The sequence below is a fragment of the Gracilinanus agilis genome, chromosome 6 (genome assembly GCF_016433145.1).
Source record: "Gracilinanus agilis isolate LMUSP501 chromosome 6, AgileGrace, whole genome shotgun sequence".
In the NCBI taxonomy this organism is placed as follows: Eukaryota; Metazoa; Chordata; class Mammalia; order Didelphimorphia; family Didelphidae; genus Gracilinanus; species Gracilinanus agilis.
The window spans coordinates 19,927,441-19,944,918 of NC_058135.1; the positions used below are offsets into that span (position 1 = coordinate 19,927,441).

Below are 17,478 nucleotides of genomic sequence, written 5' to 3' on the forward strand. Positions count from 1 at the left end.
AGAAAGAGAGAAAGAAAGGAAGGAAGGAAGGAAGGAAGGAAGGAAGGAAGGAAGAAAGAAAGAAATTAAGAAAGAAAGAAAGAAAGAAGGAAGGAAGGAAGGAAGGAAGGAAGGAAGAAAGGAAGAAAGGAAGAAAGAAAGAAAGAAAAAACATCTAGGTAAGCCTGCTGTTTTTGTCAATTCTTAGCTGATTTCCCAATATTTTTATATGCAGAGTTTTATATGATGGGGATGGGGCCATTTAAGGTCTAAAATCATTATGTTTCTTCTGTTTCTTCCTTAGAATAGAAATCTTTGGGAGGAACTAACCAATAGAAAGAAGGAGATAAAGGAGCAAAGGGATCTCCCTGGATGAGAAGGCCACAGAAGTGGAGAGTTTTTCTAGGATGACCCTCTGCAATTTGGATTCCAACTTCATCAATCCACTTTCTCTAAAGTTGCCAATAATCTCTTAGTTGTAAAATCTAACATTAGTCCTTATTCTTATTGATCTTTTTATTGCACAAAACATTGTCAATAACCTACTCCTAAAGATTCTTTCCTTTCTAGATTTCCATGACACTCTTCTCTCTTGGCTCTCCTACCTGTATTACACACCCAAGGCTTTTACTGGGTCCTCTACTCTTCACCTTATCCTATCATGTTTGATAATCTTATCAGTAACCATGGGTTCAATTACATCTCTACACAGATGATTCCTAAATCTACATATCCAGTCCAGGCTCCAGTCTTACATCACCAACTTCATCTTTGGACACCACTAATTGCATATCGTTTAGGCATCTCAACCTGAACATACCACAAACAGAAATTCTCTGTAATCTTTTTTCCAAAATCCTTCCTTCTCCAATTCCCATGATTATCACGGACAACAACATTTTCCCAGACATCCATACTTGTAACTTTGGGGTTATCCTCTAATTCTCACTCTCATCTTAAATGTCTAATCCACTGTTGAACCGTGCACTTTTATCTTCACATATACCTTCATTTTTCCATTCACAAAATCACCTCCCAAGTTCATGCCATTGTCATTTTAATAATTCACATATGGCATTTGATAAGTGTGGCAGCAAGGTGGGAGACATTCTTAACTCTGTCTTCAAATTGGCCTCCATTTCAGTGTAAAATGAGCAGTTATGTTCCTCCATATTAAAATCTGTACTCTTCCCAGAAGATCTGCAAGGCTGGTGATCACAGAGAACGACAAAATTCTCTATTCCTCAAGGACAAATGATAGAAGTGCAAAATTGCAAATCTCTCTTCCATCTTATTGAACTCAACAAACTGTTCTACCTCAGTCCCAATGCCAACTATAAATAGCCTGCAATCCAGCGTGTCCACTCTTCCTCTTGGATTCTATATATGCTATCTGAGAATTAATTGTAACCAGAGCTCATTCATCTGACAGAAACTTTATGAGCCAATTGACCTTTCCTTGTCTTGGTATGAAATATATCAATAAAGCTTTTTGCTGACATATTCTAAAACTGTCAGTCTGAGGAGCTTTATTCATAATAAATGAGTATTATCAACTCAGGTAAGTTTAAGTTAAAAACAAGGATTTTTGTATCTACCTCCTTACCTTTTGAACACAGACTCACCTATTACTGTATATGTTAGAGCCAGAAAGGAATGAGGGGTCATGTGGATCATCTTTTTTATATGAATAAGCAAACTAAGGAAGAGGAAAGGCAAGTGACTGGCAAAAGGTCACAATGCCCATCTGGAGCAGAACCAGGTCTCTTGACCTTGGGTAGAATTATGGGGACACGAGTTAGACCTCAGGGTATAGCTCTGTAGAGAGGAACCAGGAATTCCATGAAGGGTCCTATAAACAGAAACCTAGATACATCAGGAGAGGGAACAGGCCTGGCCAGCCTCGATTGGACATGAGTATAGCCCCTGATGTGGTGTGCTTACCACATCATAGGGAGGTGACAGTGCCATCTGTAGAGAGGCAGACTTTGGCCAAGTGTAGGGTAGAGTGAGGTGGGTTTAGTAAGAAACCCATGACAAGGAGATTATTAAAGATGGAATGAGAGGAAGTAATAAAGTCCAACTCTCTCCTATGATCTGACCAACAAAGATGAAGGAAGAGTCCCAGAATGAGTAGTGAATAGAAAATCTAAGAAGAAACTACTATTGGTTCTTCTTCTAGCCCAGATCAGTACAGAGAGCCAGTCAAAAGCCTCCAGGGAGTCAGCGATGATCCAGCTAGGAAGACACACTCTTCCAGCATAGGGACAGGGTTAGGACCTATGGCTAAGTACAGGACAAGGAGGAAGAATGGGGTAAGCTTAGTTCTGTGTTGTTCTTATGCAGGAATGGGGTCACGATCCAGTCCAGACTCAGGCTGAGGCCTGCAGCTGAGTCACCAGGGCAGGGAGCAGAGACCAGGTGCAAGCTTACTGTTCTGTTACACTAAAACTGCAGAGCCTTCCAAAGAGGGATAGAGATTGGGGCCAACAGCTGTCTACTAGAGCTCTAAACTAGGGAAGCCTGGAGGTGGGGCCCAGACCCAAACCAGGATCAGGAACCTAAAAACTCAGAGAAGCAGAACACTGATCATACTGTGCCTTAAGTAAGGCCTTTGGGGGGTACACTAAAACCGGGTCTCTGTGGTCTGAGCCATCCATCTGATCCTTGAATGCAGAATTTAGTTATGTGGAGAAAGCAGTGGTGACACTTCTGATGGTATCAGGACAAAAAGCTTCCACATGCCTTCTGGAAGTATAACGACCACAGCCCTAACACAAAGTTCTAAGTCAGGAAGTATGGCTAGAAGAACGAATAAAGAAATAAAGACAATCACAATTAATAGCTATTAGGAATGCAAGGATACCCAACACGTCATCCCCGAAGGAAAGCATAACGCTAGCAATTCTCAAACATGCTGGTTTCAGTTTTACATTCTAAAAAGTTATTGAGGATGCCTCAAAGAGCTTTGTTTATGTGGGCAACAGCTATAGATATTTGCCATATTAAAAATGAAAATATCTTAATGCTATTATGAAAATAGTTTTAACCTCATGGACTCTTAGCTAGAGGGGTCTCAGGGGCCTCTAGAAGTTCCTAGATCACACTTTGAGAACCACTGCTCTGCAATATCAACAAAGAAAGACACATAAGGTCAATTAGAATTTCTTGAAGAACTGAAGGGAGAGTTGAAAAATGATATTATAATTGCCATAAAACTCTAGAGAATCAGAAAAGTAATCAGAATCAGAGTCAGAAGAATCAGAAATGTAAACTCTTTAGGAAAGACTTAAGGTGAAAATAAACAGTTTAGTACAATAAGTATAAAACCTTACTCAAGGTACAGACTCCTTGAAAAGTATAATAGATCAAAACAGAAGTTAATGATTTCATGAAATTAAAATAAAAGAAATATTAAAACAATCAAAAGACTAAAAAATTTAAAAAAGAAACTATATCTCATATCAAAAACAAATGATCTAAAGAAATGGCCTGAGAGAAAAAATATAAATATCGCTGGATTACCTGAAAGCTCTAACCAAAAGGAGATGAAATCATAAATTAAAACTACACAGACAAGTTAGAATAAAAAGGTACAGTGAAAATAGAAGCTGTCAGTCTTCCCTTAAAAATAACACCAAATGGAAAGTTCCCAGGAATGTCATAACAAAATCTAAAGATCCCATGTTAAAAAATGAAAATACTACAAAAAGCTGGAAAGAAAGAGTTCAAGCACAGTAGAACCAGTTATTTGGCATATAGCACTATAAAGAGAGAAGCATTTGAAAGAGGATATTCCAAAGACTTACAAATAAGAATTGTTTACACCTAGCAAAACTGAATATAATCATAACAAGAAAAATGAATTTTATCAAACTAGGAGGGCTTTCAAACATTTTTGATGAAAATAGGAGAAGTGAATAGAAACACTGAAATGCAAACAAGAGTCCAGGGAAATATAGAAAGGCTAATAAAAGGCCTATCTGAGGATAAAGTTTTTGCATCCTAAATAGAAGGAGAAGAATCAAGCGCCCTCTAAGAATCCTAAAGTCATCCAAGTTCAGAGAGGGAGTCAAATAAGACATAGGAACTGGAAGTGGTTCAGGAATGTTTGATGATCTTAAAAGAAAAAAGGAAAGGAAGAGAAAAAGGAATATTTTCAGAAAAAAAAGAATAAAGGGGGCACTTTTTTGGATATGACCAGTTTGGAGGACAACATTAGGGGGACAGTGGCAGAAGACAGCAACAGTGGTATATGCATAGACCCTAAATGGCTAACAGAAGCTGAAAAGTAAAATATACATTAATTATCTACCATGTATCAAATATGGGATTTTTCACAAAAAACACAGATGTCAGAGACATCAAAGGGAAGACCGTCCAATTTAGCTTCACATTCCTCAAATTCCTGACAGGTAAACAGAACAGTGAGAATCCTGCCTAGGAGTTTATAATCTAGCTAGAGATATAATATATATTCACATAGACTATGCAAAATAAATAAGATAATTTTTGGAAGAAAGCACTAGTAGCCGAAGTGTTCAAGAAAGGCTTTAAAATACCGGCACAAAAATCATTTAAGGATTCCTTGATAAGTACTGTGACCAATCAAAACTATCAACATAGAGTAACACTTAAAAAACTGGTTTATTATATGCTCACAGCATAGACCTAGGCATCAGATTCAGCAACCTAATATAGGTCTCAGTTACATAGGTAGGATGGATACAATGGGATTTTACAGAGGGCAGAAGTTGAAAGTAAAGATTTACACATCAAAGAAGAGTTAGGGGGCAGCTGGGTGGCTCAGGGAATGGAGAATCAGTCCTAGAGATGGGAGGTCCTAGGTTCAAATATGACCTCAGACACTTCCTAGCTGTGTGACCCTGGGCAAGTCTCTTAACCCCCATTGCCTAGCCCTTAGCACTCTTCTGCCTTGGAACCAATACACACACAGTATTGACTGCAAGACGGAAGATAAGGTTTAAAAAAGAAGAAGAGTTAGCAGAAGGAAAAGATATGCATCAAATAAAATTATAAATTGGTCAGTAAACACCAGGGATATAGCTGGAATCTGCAGTCTAGCCATTAAGTATCCATTAACTATAGCTTACCTTATAGCATTAACTATATATGACATTAATCATACCTTGATGTGCTCATCTTAATTAAATAGAGGCAATAAAGCTGAGCCAGAAATGCCCTTATTATTATTATTAACAAATAATCACTAGAACTAAAGTTTGAGGTCTCAGCTAAAGTCTACCAGTACTAGTTAGTTATGTGACCTGCTATCTAAAGCAACTGGGGACAAAAGAGCCAAAGCAATTCCTCTAGGATAATAGGGTAGGTGATCCAGGAATTGTCTTGAAAGAGACTAGTGAGTAACAAGGTTTTTACTAATGTTGTTGTTCTGAAGTGTTCTACTCTTTATGACCCATGAATTAACGTAAAAAATTGTTACACATGAGGAAAAAATAAGATGTTCTTAGAAAACAGACACAAAAAAACATACTATGATATACTTTGTCTCTTCCCTAAGAGATTGCTACTTCCTTAGTTTCCAGTTTGGGGCTAAGTGCTACTGTAAGTATTTTTTACACATTTTTTCTTTCTCTTGTTATCTTTGAGGTAAGGCCTCTTTGTGGTACACTTTCAATGAAGAGTATGTAATGACTTCTTAAGAACAGTTACAATACACTTTCTAGAATGACTAGACCATTTCACACCAGTATCAACAGTTCAGCATTGTTCCTATTTTCTTCCTTCAACATTTGTTGCTTTTCTTTCTTTGACAATTTTGCTAATGTGTGTGAAGGAAAAGTTCAGAATCATTTTGATTTTCATTTCCTCCAATTATTACTGATATGGAGCAGTGGTGTCAAAATAAAAAAGAAACTGGGCCACAGATTTGTACATAAAGATCGCTGCTGTCTTAGTTCTGAAATAGAATGTTATGTGTTTTAATTTATTTTGTTAAATATTTCCTAATTACATCTTGATTTGGTTTGGACTGCACTCACAAGTGTTGTGGGCCCCATGCCCACAGCATGTGTAGAGAACTCTAATTTAGAGGGGTTTTTCCCATGTGGTTGATGATAGCACAGAACTTTCTTCTGTGCATTTAAAATATTTTAAAATTTTTATTAAAAAAATTTGCTTTCCAAATTCTCTCTCTCTTTCCAGAACACTCCCATCTACTCTTCAGTGCATTGAAAAAAGTGTTAAAATGGTCATTTGTGGGGGGGGCATCACAGTTGCTAACCTTTCCTTTTCTCTTGATCCGCCTTCTCCCCAGATAAACGAGAGAAAGAAAGAGAGGGGAACATTCCTTATAACAGATAAGCATGGCTAAGCAAATTGAATCCATACGGCGACCACATCTAAAAATGTATATCTCTGCACCTTATACCCATCACCTACCTCTCTGTCAGGAGCTGCCTATTCACATTCTTTGACTATTTATTTACAGAGAAATAGTTGGAGAGTGGGATGCCCCTTCTTGGGCTTTGCCTGGGACTTTCCTCTGTCTGTCTGCTAAGCTCTTGCTGAGGGCCTCCATGGCAGCCATGCTTTCCATCTACATTTGCTTTGTCTACTTCAAGTTTTCCACAGAATTCTGACTACCCTATACTGCCCTGAGCTGGTTGGAGGAGCGTACAGGTAATTTTCCTTATTCCTTTTTAAACTGGTGCATCTTTAAACCTTACTGAGATATATTTGTACAGGGGTTTTGTATAAATGGAAATTTTGAACCTTGGACTTCATCCCCCATAAATCCCTTAGTTTTCTCAAAATTCCCTTTAATCTCTCCTATGCCTCCACGTTTGCATGGTCACATTATTGTTTTATAGTTGGCTGTAACTCCTCCCTCTCTCTCTTTGGTTCCTGGGAGTGAGCTGGTTAGTATGTTTGTTAGTTTCTTTTGTTAGTTTATTATTAATAAAATGTTTATAAATATAATACTTAGTATTTTATATATTAATTTTAATCTCCACAGTTTCAAAGAAAGGCAAAAACAGTCTCTAATCAAGTGGTACATATTCTAATGGGGGAGATAACATCTATCTGACTATCCCTTAACCCAGTGATGGGCAAACTTTTTAAAGAGGGGGCCTAAGGAAAGGAAATGCTCATTTGTCAGTCTGTTTCTAAGGCAACTTTTTCAAAGTTTCATTGTATTGCATCCTCATTGTATTCGTCGGCTATTTCATTCTAGTTAGGTTAACTGACCAGGTAGTCCAGGCAGTTCAGAGACATCAAAGGGAAGACTGTCCAATTTAGCTTCACATTCCTCAAATTCCTGACAGGTAAACAGAACAGTCAGAATCCTGTTGGAGAACAAGGGTGACCAGAAGCCACCGTGGCATAAAAGAATCTTCTGTGACAGCCAGAAGCTGATCTCGGCTGACTCCCTAAGAGTCCACAGAAACTATTAGTCAGAATAGGGTAGGGGATCCAGAGGTTTCCAGGAGTTTGACATTTACAGTCTTTGTCAATGACATTAAAACAAAACAAAACAAAACAAAAGGTTAAGAACTCTTGCTGTAGCTGATAGTGAATTCTCTCTTACTCCTCTAAACAAAGCATTTGTTTTGTACTTCTCTTATGCATTTTATGCTAACTGGCATTACAGTTCTTCTTATACATATCTGATCACCCATAAAAGAATAGGCTATATCTTTGTACTGTACCTAACATGGTGTGTTAAACGGATGAGCTGAATCAGTGTCTTTTCTTGGCATTTCATGGGCTCACAGAGGATTCCCTCCTATTCTATGAAGCCCTCAGGGAAGAATTTGCAGAAGGTTGCACAGGTTAAGTAACTGGTGAACTAGGATTCAAACTCAGATCCTCTAACTACAAACCCAGGATTCTGCATTGTATGCTCAGGGTGCTCTTGCAGCCAAGAGAGACATCATTAAGTAGAGCATCAGAAATGTACAGCACCGGCTAAAGCTACTCCCTCAGTCTCCACTTGGACTGACAGGCGAGGTCTCCAGGAGGAGACGGTCAACTCTAGCACTAGAAGTCACTGACACCATCTGGAACTCAGTCTGCTGCTTCCAGTGGGGTTCTAGAGGATGCGCTACAGAAATAAACCAGAAACTTACTGTTTAGACATATAAAACTATATATGTGTCTGCTCCTCACATCTCAAAAAGCAATAGTTGAACTAGAGATGGGTAACTAAAATGACCTGAGAGACAGGTCGGGCCCTTCAGTCTAGAAAAACAAAAAATCTCTTCTTTCCTTTAATTGAAAAGTGTGTAAAAAACAAGTTCAGTGGTAGGAAAACGAGCCCAGAAGCTTGTTTTTGTTTTTGTTCATTTTAGATTCAAACAGCATTCAGATAGCTCTATGGCTAGTCAAAGGACACTAGGTGGCGCCATGGATCTCTATTCATATCTCATATCCACCAAGGCTGGAGTCAGGAAAACAACTTCCTGAGTTCAAATCTGAACCCAGACACTTAACTGGCTGTGTGATACATTACTAAAGCTTGTTGATCTCAATTTCCTCAGCTATAAAATAAGCTGGAGAAGAAAATAGCTAACCATTCTAGGATTTTTACCAAGAAAACTCCAAAGGGGTTCACGAAAAGTTGGACATGAATGAAATGACTGAATGAAGGAACAAATGATCCAGGCGAGTCAATGACTTGGCTGCGGGTCAAACAATATGAGCCAAAGCCAAGGAGGTCAGCACACCTTTCTGTCCTGAAGCCTGAGGAAGGCAGGGGAATAATACACATTGCTATCTAGTGGGGGAAACTCCCCTGAAGCTCAGCTTTCTGTTCTTCTAGTGTGTGAGGACCATGAGAGCAAGCTTGTGTGTCCTCTGTGCTTAGCACTTAACTGAGGGCTCAACCAAGTAGTTGTTCTCTCAAGTACCCTGACCCTACTCGCCTCCTGTGATCTACCTGAGGTGGTCACTGCCCTTCTGCTGCAGACAGAGACGCTTACACCTTTGATCTCACTGTCACTCACAAGTGTTCTACTTCCCTGTTAAATAATTCTGAAATTTCGTAATCCTGTCAGAGTCTTCTATCATCCAGTTTGTTTCTATCACTTATCGGTGGCTCCTAAATGTTTTGTCTATCCTTACTTTTGTTTTTCCTCCAATTCCTCTGCCCCTTTGCACTTTCCCAGGCCATTGACCTTGTTCTGTCTATCTCTACTCTCTACTCTTTCCAATCCCGACTCCTTGGGTGAACTCGTTCAACGAGCTACGCTAGTCTCTTTTCTCCAATCCCTTGCTTGCTTGTCCTGACAAGGTCATTCGTGCCTTTTAAAACTACAGTCCTGGATTAATCTCACCATCCTATTCCATTGTTTCTTTTTCCCCCCTCCTCCCTCCCTAGTCCTTTTTTTCTACTCCGCTGCTAAATGGAGCCAGAAAGAGTGATGTGGGTACACTACAAAGTCATGTTATCTAATTTCAACTGAGCCCTCACTGCTGCAAGACAGTCTCTCTACTCTGCTCTAATTGATTCTCTAATGCACTAAATACAGTGGGCGTTCCAAACCACTTCTTTCCTTAAGCTGCCATAGCATCCTCTTCCTTAACCCTCTCTGTTTGGATGAGGGAAGGACTCCAATCTCCATTTCCTCTCCAAATCCACAGCACCTATGGTTTTAGGAGGAAAGACTTACGCTTAGAAAGCAAGGGTTTAGGGGGCAGCTGGGTAGCTCAGTGGATTGAGAGCCAGGCCTAGAGACGGGAGGTCCTGGGTTCAAAACCGGTCTCAGACACTTCCCAGCTGTGTGACCCTGGGCAAGTCACTTGACCCCCACTGCCTACCCTTACCACTCTTCCACCTATAAGAAAGCAAGGGTTTAGTAGCATGCAGGAAGAGTGGGAATATCCTAGCCATTAGGGAATTAGTCTAGAGAAAAATCTCAGTAGGTGAGGGGAGCACGGCTGATCAAGGCTACTGAATATAAAGTTCAAGTTTCAGCGTGTCCTTCCAAGCCTCTGCTTAGCTGCCGAACTGTTTTACTCCAAGGTGTCCAGAAGCTCTGCCTTATAGCAGGCCTAGTGGGGCCTGGCTGTGCTTTGGGGATGGGACCCAGACAAGTCCAAGTAGGAGCTGGCACTATTATCATGCCTCCCTCCTATTTTTAGTACTAAATTCTACATACCACCAAGAATGGGAAAGTCTTATTTCTCTTTAGGGCCAGTGCTGGTTTTTTGTGTTTTATTCATAATTAATTTTTAATTGTTGGAAATGCACCTGTGATAAGTACATTTCCACCGAGAGCATTTTGGGACACACAGAGTTTCATTAAGACTTGAAGAAAAAGTACTGGCAAGTTGTTTCTAAACTTTTCATTTTAAACTTTTCTCGTCCTCTCATCTGTAGGGGAAAGTGTTAGCTTGGTAAAAAGAGGAACTAAAGCTAAGAGGGGAAATGCTTTTCACGGATAATGAAAGCTTTTATTGAGCTCTCTGGTAGTGATATTACTTATGAATCATGAGCCCAATTTTTTTTTGTTAGGAATTTCATCACTGGCCTGTTCTTCACTGCTTTGTTGTTAATTCTCACTCCAATGACCATGTCCTCATTTTTCTTGTTAGTTTCTACCTGAGTACTTTTTACAAAGTGAGGATGAACTCTTTTAAGGATCATATAAACAGAAATTTTAGAATCCATTCTTCCTATGAAAAAACTAAACATTAATAAAAATAGAATGAACTTCTAGAATATAGATGATATTCAAATTTTTCAGCTATTCACTAAGTAACATGGTTATTATGCACTGTAAATTGTATTGTACAGAGAACCATGGTGATAAAATAAACTTCAAAAGGTCATTTAATATGGTGATCTCAAACTCAAACTGCATGTTTAAGTCTATACATTTATTTGTACTGATGCTATTATCTTTTATTTTCTTCACAAAAACTTGTTGATCCAATATCTGGCTAAGTAAATGGATAAAGGGCTGCAAAGAACATGGTGGGAGAATTGAAGACAGTTATTTGGAAATCCCTAATTAAATCCATCCCTTTAGCTCAAGGTAGAGTTATCGTAAGCCCTTCCAGAAAAAGTTATGTAACATTTTTTAAAAAGATTTTTTTATTCATTTTTTAAAAACCCTAATATCTTTATATATCCTTCTATATTAATTTTATTTGTTACAGGGCTAGGCAATGGGGGTTAAGTAACTTGCCCAGGGTCACACAGCTAGGAAGTGTCTTGAGGCCAGATTTGAACCTAGGACCTCCTGTCTCTAGGCCTGGCTCTCAATCCATTGAGCCATCCAGCTGCCCCGTTATGTAACATTTTTAAAAAATGTCTCAGAATCGGAGACACCACGGCTTCCTCTGAAAACATTACGATGTTTTATAACCATTAATGTTTGGCAGTGTGATTTGGTGGATAGAGCCCTGAACCTGAATTCAAAAGATGTGGATTTGAATCCTGCTTCAGACACTTAGTTGTATTAATTCTGGGCAAGTCATGTAACCTTTCTGAGCCTGTTTCTTCATCAGAAAAATGGATCAATAACACTTAAGATCCATGAGACAAGAATATAAAGTACTTTGCAAAATTTGAAGTGCATTATTAAATACTCACTAAAAGTTTATGATGTATAACCCTCAGCTGAATCCTTATGATTGTTCAATAGTCCCTCTACTCTGCCATTCCTCCTCTTATCAAGCTTTTAAGTGCACTCTTCTAGCATAGGACAAATGAAAGTGGAGGCCATTCCATAAGGAGCTCCCTCAATTTCCCTCCTGCATATCTCAAAACCACTTAATGTCATTGTCTACTTTCTCCTTTTCTCTGAACATACAAAAATGTATCCTCACAAAAGTTAATTCTTGTGCCTTTGATCTTATTCATTCCAACATCTCATTCCAGTAGTTAGCCTCTCTGAAGCATCTTCAAATGTCTCCCTATCGAAAGAAGAAGAATAGAAGGGAAATCATATTGGACTTGTGGTCAAGGAACTTGGTTCCAATTCAATCCAATAAAGGTTCAACCTTTATTAACTGACTCTGGCAATTCATTTAACCTTTTCTGATTTTATTTTCCTTATTTAGACATTAGAAATAATATTTGAAATATTTATTCTAATAGTTGTTGTATGGAGTATTACATAAATGTGGATTGTCTACCATTACTTCTCATCTACCTAAAAACATACTTTTGTTTGCTTAGTTCTGAAAAAGAAATACATCCCTTAAATGTATGGTTATCCACTAGAATACTTTGGACAAGTTCCCTTGTCATTAAAGTTCTTTGAGAGAAGGCTAGATGACCACTTGTTGGCAATATAGATTCTTAATGGATCAAAGGTTCAACTCAGTGGCCTCTGTTGTTCCTTCCAACTCTGGAATCCTATGATTTATCCCAATCTTTTACTTCACCTTGTTTCTCCCTTTGACTGATAAATTTCTTTAAATAGTCACTTTGACCCAATGTTTCTATTTCCTTACAACCACAAGATCATAGAGACTCTAAGCATCATGAAGTACCTATAAGTCCTTGTTGCCTCCAAGGAGCTCTTATTCTAATAGAAGAGAACACAACATACATTGGGAAGTGACAACTAGGGAAGGCAATCAGAGATTATATGTAGGATTTTTGGGGGGGTATCAGCTTTTCGATTTTCAATTTTCACCATCATATTTTCCAAGTTGGTTATACTTTCTATGAAGTACATACACACACACACACACACACACACACACACACACACACTCTTCAGTCTTTTGACTATAATTCTACTTGTTGTTTCATGGAGTAGTCTATGATAGTTTTTTGGAAGTTTGTTGCTTAGGCAAGATTTTGTACATCTTCTGCCAAGCTGTTAATTCCCTTTCCACAGCTCTCATTTCTTTTCCATGTTTTCCCTCTAATGTTCTCATTTCTTTTGAAAAATACTTAAAAATCTTTTTTTAACCTTTGTTCCACCTCCATGAATTCTGGTTGAAGTTGTATTCAAGCTGTGTTTTGACTTGAGGCTATGTTTCCAGATGTTTTGGAGCCATACTCTTCTTCTGGGTTTGTGCCTTAAGCACAGCAGCTTTTCATGGTGGGTTTCTTTTTTGTTTGATTTTGTTTATTCATTCATGTAGTCATTTTCCTGACTTCAGACTTTATGTTTTGGTCAGGTTATATGTTCTTCTGCAAGGAACAACTGGCTTGGTCTTATTGCTTTCTTGAGGTATCAAGTATTGTTATTCTAAAATCTCAGGGACAGACCGACCAGGTTAGTGATTTGCACTCCAAAAAATGGTTTGATCCATAGCAAAGTCCTGTCTGATATCTGCACCTTCCTGATCTGGGTTTGGAAAAAATAAATGGCATATTTATAGATAGATATGTCTAGATAAGAAGAGGTGAACTAGCCATGGAGTGATGCATGTAGAAATTATTTAAATATCTTTGTGTATTTTGTATATTTTGAATAGTAATTTAAAAATTTTAATGACATAGGGCTTGCTATTATACATTTTGACAGTTTTCTGGATGATACTTTATTAGATCTTATGTATATCCATAGAGGAAATCCTCTTGCTTGTTTACCTTAATTATTTTAGCTGTCTCTTTTTGACTTTTTGTGAGGGCCCATCACATCCTAACTGTGTAACCTTGGTCAAGTCACTTAAGCCGCCCCTTGGGCCTCAATTTTCTCATCTTTAATAGTAAGAGGCTGAAATAGTGAATAATCTAAAACTTGTGCATAATTTGTCTTTAAAATATCTTTGAGTTTGTTTTTAAACTTTTAATTTAAATCTGGATATATCTGATATTCTGGAAATTCAAATAATTTTAAATGAAATAAAATAAAATTCATTCCTAAAGATCTGTCTCAACATTATTTTTCTCCATTCTGCTCCCAGGTATATCCTTCCCTGTTTTACATTCCATATTGAGGATACACAGCATTACCACAAGCTGAGCTACTTTATTTACTTTTAAAATTGGGATGTTTTCAATTCATTCCAATACACTTAGGAGATAACTGCTTTAATTTCAAACGCTTTCTCTTTTTTTTTTTTTTAATTTTAAACCCTTAACTTCTGTGTATTGACTTATAGGTGGAAGAGTGGTAAGGGTAGGCAATGGGGGTCAAGTGACTTGCCCAGGGTCACACAGCTGGGAAGTGTCTGAGGCCGGATTTGAACCTAGGACCTCCCGTCTCTAGGCCTGGCTCTCAATCCACTGAGCTACCCAGCTGTCCCCTCAAACGCTTTCTCTTTAAGCTCTAGAGTGGTTAAAATTTTAAATAATAGATTTTAGTCAACTCATCAGATGGCAATGACAACAAGCACTTCAAAAATATTATTGATTATACTAATACTATATTAATTTTATTGAATATACCAATAAAAGCTGCCTCAAAAATATCCTTCAAACGAAGAGCAAGTATCCCATAAGATGCAATCCTTATGCTTCCCAGTGTTCTGCTGGCTTTAAAACCATAAGGAATTTATTCTAGGTTCTCGTTTAGCTTATTCTGTTTTCTACACTTATGAATAGTCAATCCTAACATAGTCTTATTCATTGTTTATTTTTCCTCCCTAAGTGAATAACTCTGCCTATGACATGACCAAACTTTACCTTGTCAAAGACATTTTATTTATAGCCATTCCTTGTTCTGAAAGAAGAAAGACAAGAAGAAACTGACAGAGGGAAAGGTGATAACAATCAGTGAGACTTCAAGTGAAATATGAACAAGTTTCAGTTTATTCACTATTTGCATTATTACAAGATCATAGATTAGAGCCAAAAGCTCCTTCAGATGCCACCTGCTTTAATCTTTTAATCTTAAAGATGAGAAAATTGAGGCCCATGGAGTTTAAATGACTTGACCTAGGTCATACGGTTTATAAGTGATGAGATCTCACAAGAAAAAGTTTAATGGAGACAGATGGAATAATTTGATCAGAGAAACTGATTAGGGAAGTGATTTGACCAAGTTTCCACAGTGGCAGCACAAGGATATGATTTCTGTTTCCAAATCAGGGCTCATTCCTCCAAATAGGAGATAATGTGGGTTACAGAACGGAGAGAGTGAGGAGGCTGCGTCTGGCTCGCGCTCTCACAACCATTGCAGTACATTGAGCTCCATAGAGACAGCGCCGGGGCAAGTAAGAGCCGGATGGGCACTGGGCTACTCTGTGCGGCGCTGAGGGAAAATAATGAAAAATGGTCAAAGGTGATCCTAAGAAGCTGAGAGGGAAAATGTCTTCTCATGCCTTCTTTGTGCAAACCTGCCAGGAGGAACACAAGAAGAAGCACCCAGATGCTTCTGTGAACTTCTCAGAATTTTCTAAAAAATGCTCAGAAAGGTGGAAGACAGTGTCAGCTAAAGAGAAAGGAAAATTTGAGGACATGGCAAAAGCTGATAAGGTTTGTTATGAAAGAGAAATGAAAGCCTACATACCACCTAAAGGAGAAACAAAAAAGAAGTTTAAGGATCCCAATGCACCAAAGAGGAGGGCCTCCTTCGGCATTTTTCTTATTCTGTTCTGGGTATTGTCCAAAAATCAAAGGGGAGCATCCTGGTCTTTCTTTAGGAGATGTGGCCAAAAAATTGGGAGAAATGTGGAATAATATTGCTGCAGATGACAAACAACCTTGTGAAAAGAAGGCAGCTAAGCTGAAGGAAAAGTATGAAAAGGATATTGCTGCATACTGGGCTAAAGGAAAACCTGATGTGGGTAAAAAGGGAGGAGTTGTCAAAGCTGAGAAGAGCAAGAAAAAGGAGGAGAAGGATGAAGATGAGGAAGATGAAGATGAGGAGGAGGAAGAAGATGAGGAGGATGAGGAAGATGATGATGATGATGATGAATAAGTTGGTTCTAGAGCAGTTTTTTTTCTTGTCTATAAAGCACTTAACTCCCCTATACACAACTCACTCCTTTTAAAGAAAAAAAATTGAAATGTAAGGCTGTGTAAGATTTTGTTTTTAAACTGTACAGTGACTTTTTTTTGTATAGTTAACACACTACTGAATGTGTCTTTAAGATAGCCCTGTCCTTTAGTGGTATTTTCAACAGCCACTAATCTTGCCTGGCACAGTATGGGGGTTGTAAATTGGCATGGAAATTTAAAGCAGATTCTTGTTGGTGCACAGCACAAATTAGTTATATATGGGGATGTAGTTCATTTTCATCTTCAGTTGTCTTTGATGCAGCATATGAAATAATTGTTGTTCTGTTAACTGAATACCACTCTGTAATTGCAAAAAAAAAGTTGCAGCTGTTTTGTTGACATTCTGAATGCTTCTAAATAAATACAATTACAAAAAAAGAGATAATGTGTATGACTATGCCAAGGACGGAAAACTGATTTTTTCCCTCCTTTGTAAGTTACTTGCCCTTCATAGAAAAAAATCTATACTTAAATATTAGCAGTTATTTTTCATTTAAGAACAGCACATTGTTCTTTAAAATTTCTGATAAGGAAAAACTTATGAATTAAATCAAACCGGTTTTAGAAATTTTATTTCTGGGTGGTAAAGGGAGACAGATGAAGGGAGAAAGGAAAAGAAATTTAAATGAGGAAAAGAAACAAGAAGGATACACAGAGTGGGGGGAGAGAGAGAGAGAGAAAGAGAGAGAGAGAGACAGAGAGAGAGACAGAGACAGAGAGACAGAGACAGAGAGACAGAGACAGAGACAGAGGAAAATGCCAGAGAGAAAAATTATTTTTTTCTACTTAATTGGATGGTGAACACCTTTAATGAAATTCTCTTCATACTATAACATTACAATAGAAACCTCTGAGGATTGATGTTTCAATTTTTTTTTAAACCCTTACCTTCCATCTTGGAATCAATGCTGTGTATTGGTTCCAAGACAGAAGAGCACTAAGGGTTATGCAATGGAGGCTAAGTGACTTGCCCAGGGTCACACAGCTGGAAAGTGTCTGAGGCCAGATTTAAACTTAGGACCTCCCATCTCTAAGCCTGGCTCTCAATCCAATGAGCACCCAGCTGCCCTGATGTTTCAATTTTTATCAAAATCTATGAAAAAAAGGAGTTCCAAACTCACGAGGGGCAAAAAGCAGAAGCCAAGTTGCAATTCTTTAGTTATGACTAATGTATTCATTATGTGTCCTAAACTTGTCTAAGTATATACATAGGGAAATTCCTAGTTCTCATTTCTTTGAAATGGGGAATGTGTTCACCAAATAAGAGAAAAGGAAAGGCAGAAATTACTTTCACTGAATAGAAAATAAAACAGTAGTGACTAACTTTTGGAATTATGAAACTTACTGAGTTGATAGTTCTAACTATTTTAACTTCATATAGCAACAAAAATAAAAAATCTCTCCTAATCAATACTATATGCAAACCTGAAATTCATTCTCCATCACATATGCAATGCACCCAGCCTCAAATGGACTTAATCACAAAAAATCTCATATCATCTTCCCTTCATATTTTCTACTTTTTATAACGACTGTTTTTCATATATCTAGCAAGGCATTAGAGATCATTGTCCAGAGTTTATCTACTCAATCCAGGAGGA

The 17,478-nt window shown here is 38.0% G+C and overlaps 1 pseudogene; it reads left to right on the forward strand.

Moving 5' to 3' along the window:
* Nucleotides 1-15,044: 15,044 nt before the first annotated feature.
* Nucleotides 15,045-15,797, forward strand: LOC123251624 (annotated as a pseudogene).
* The last annotated feature ends 1,681 nt before the right edge of the window (nucleotides 15,798-17,478 follow it).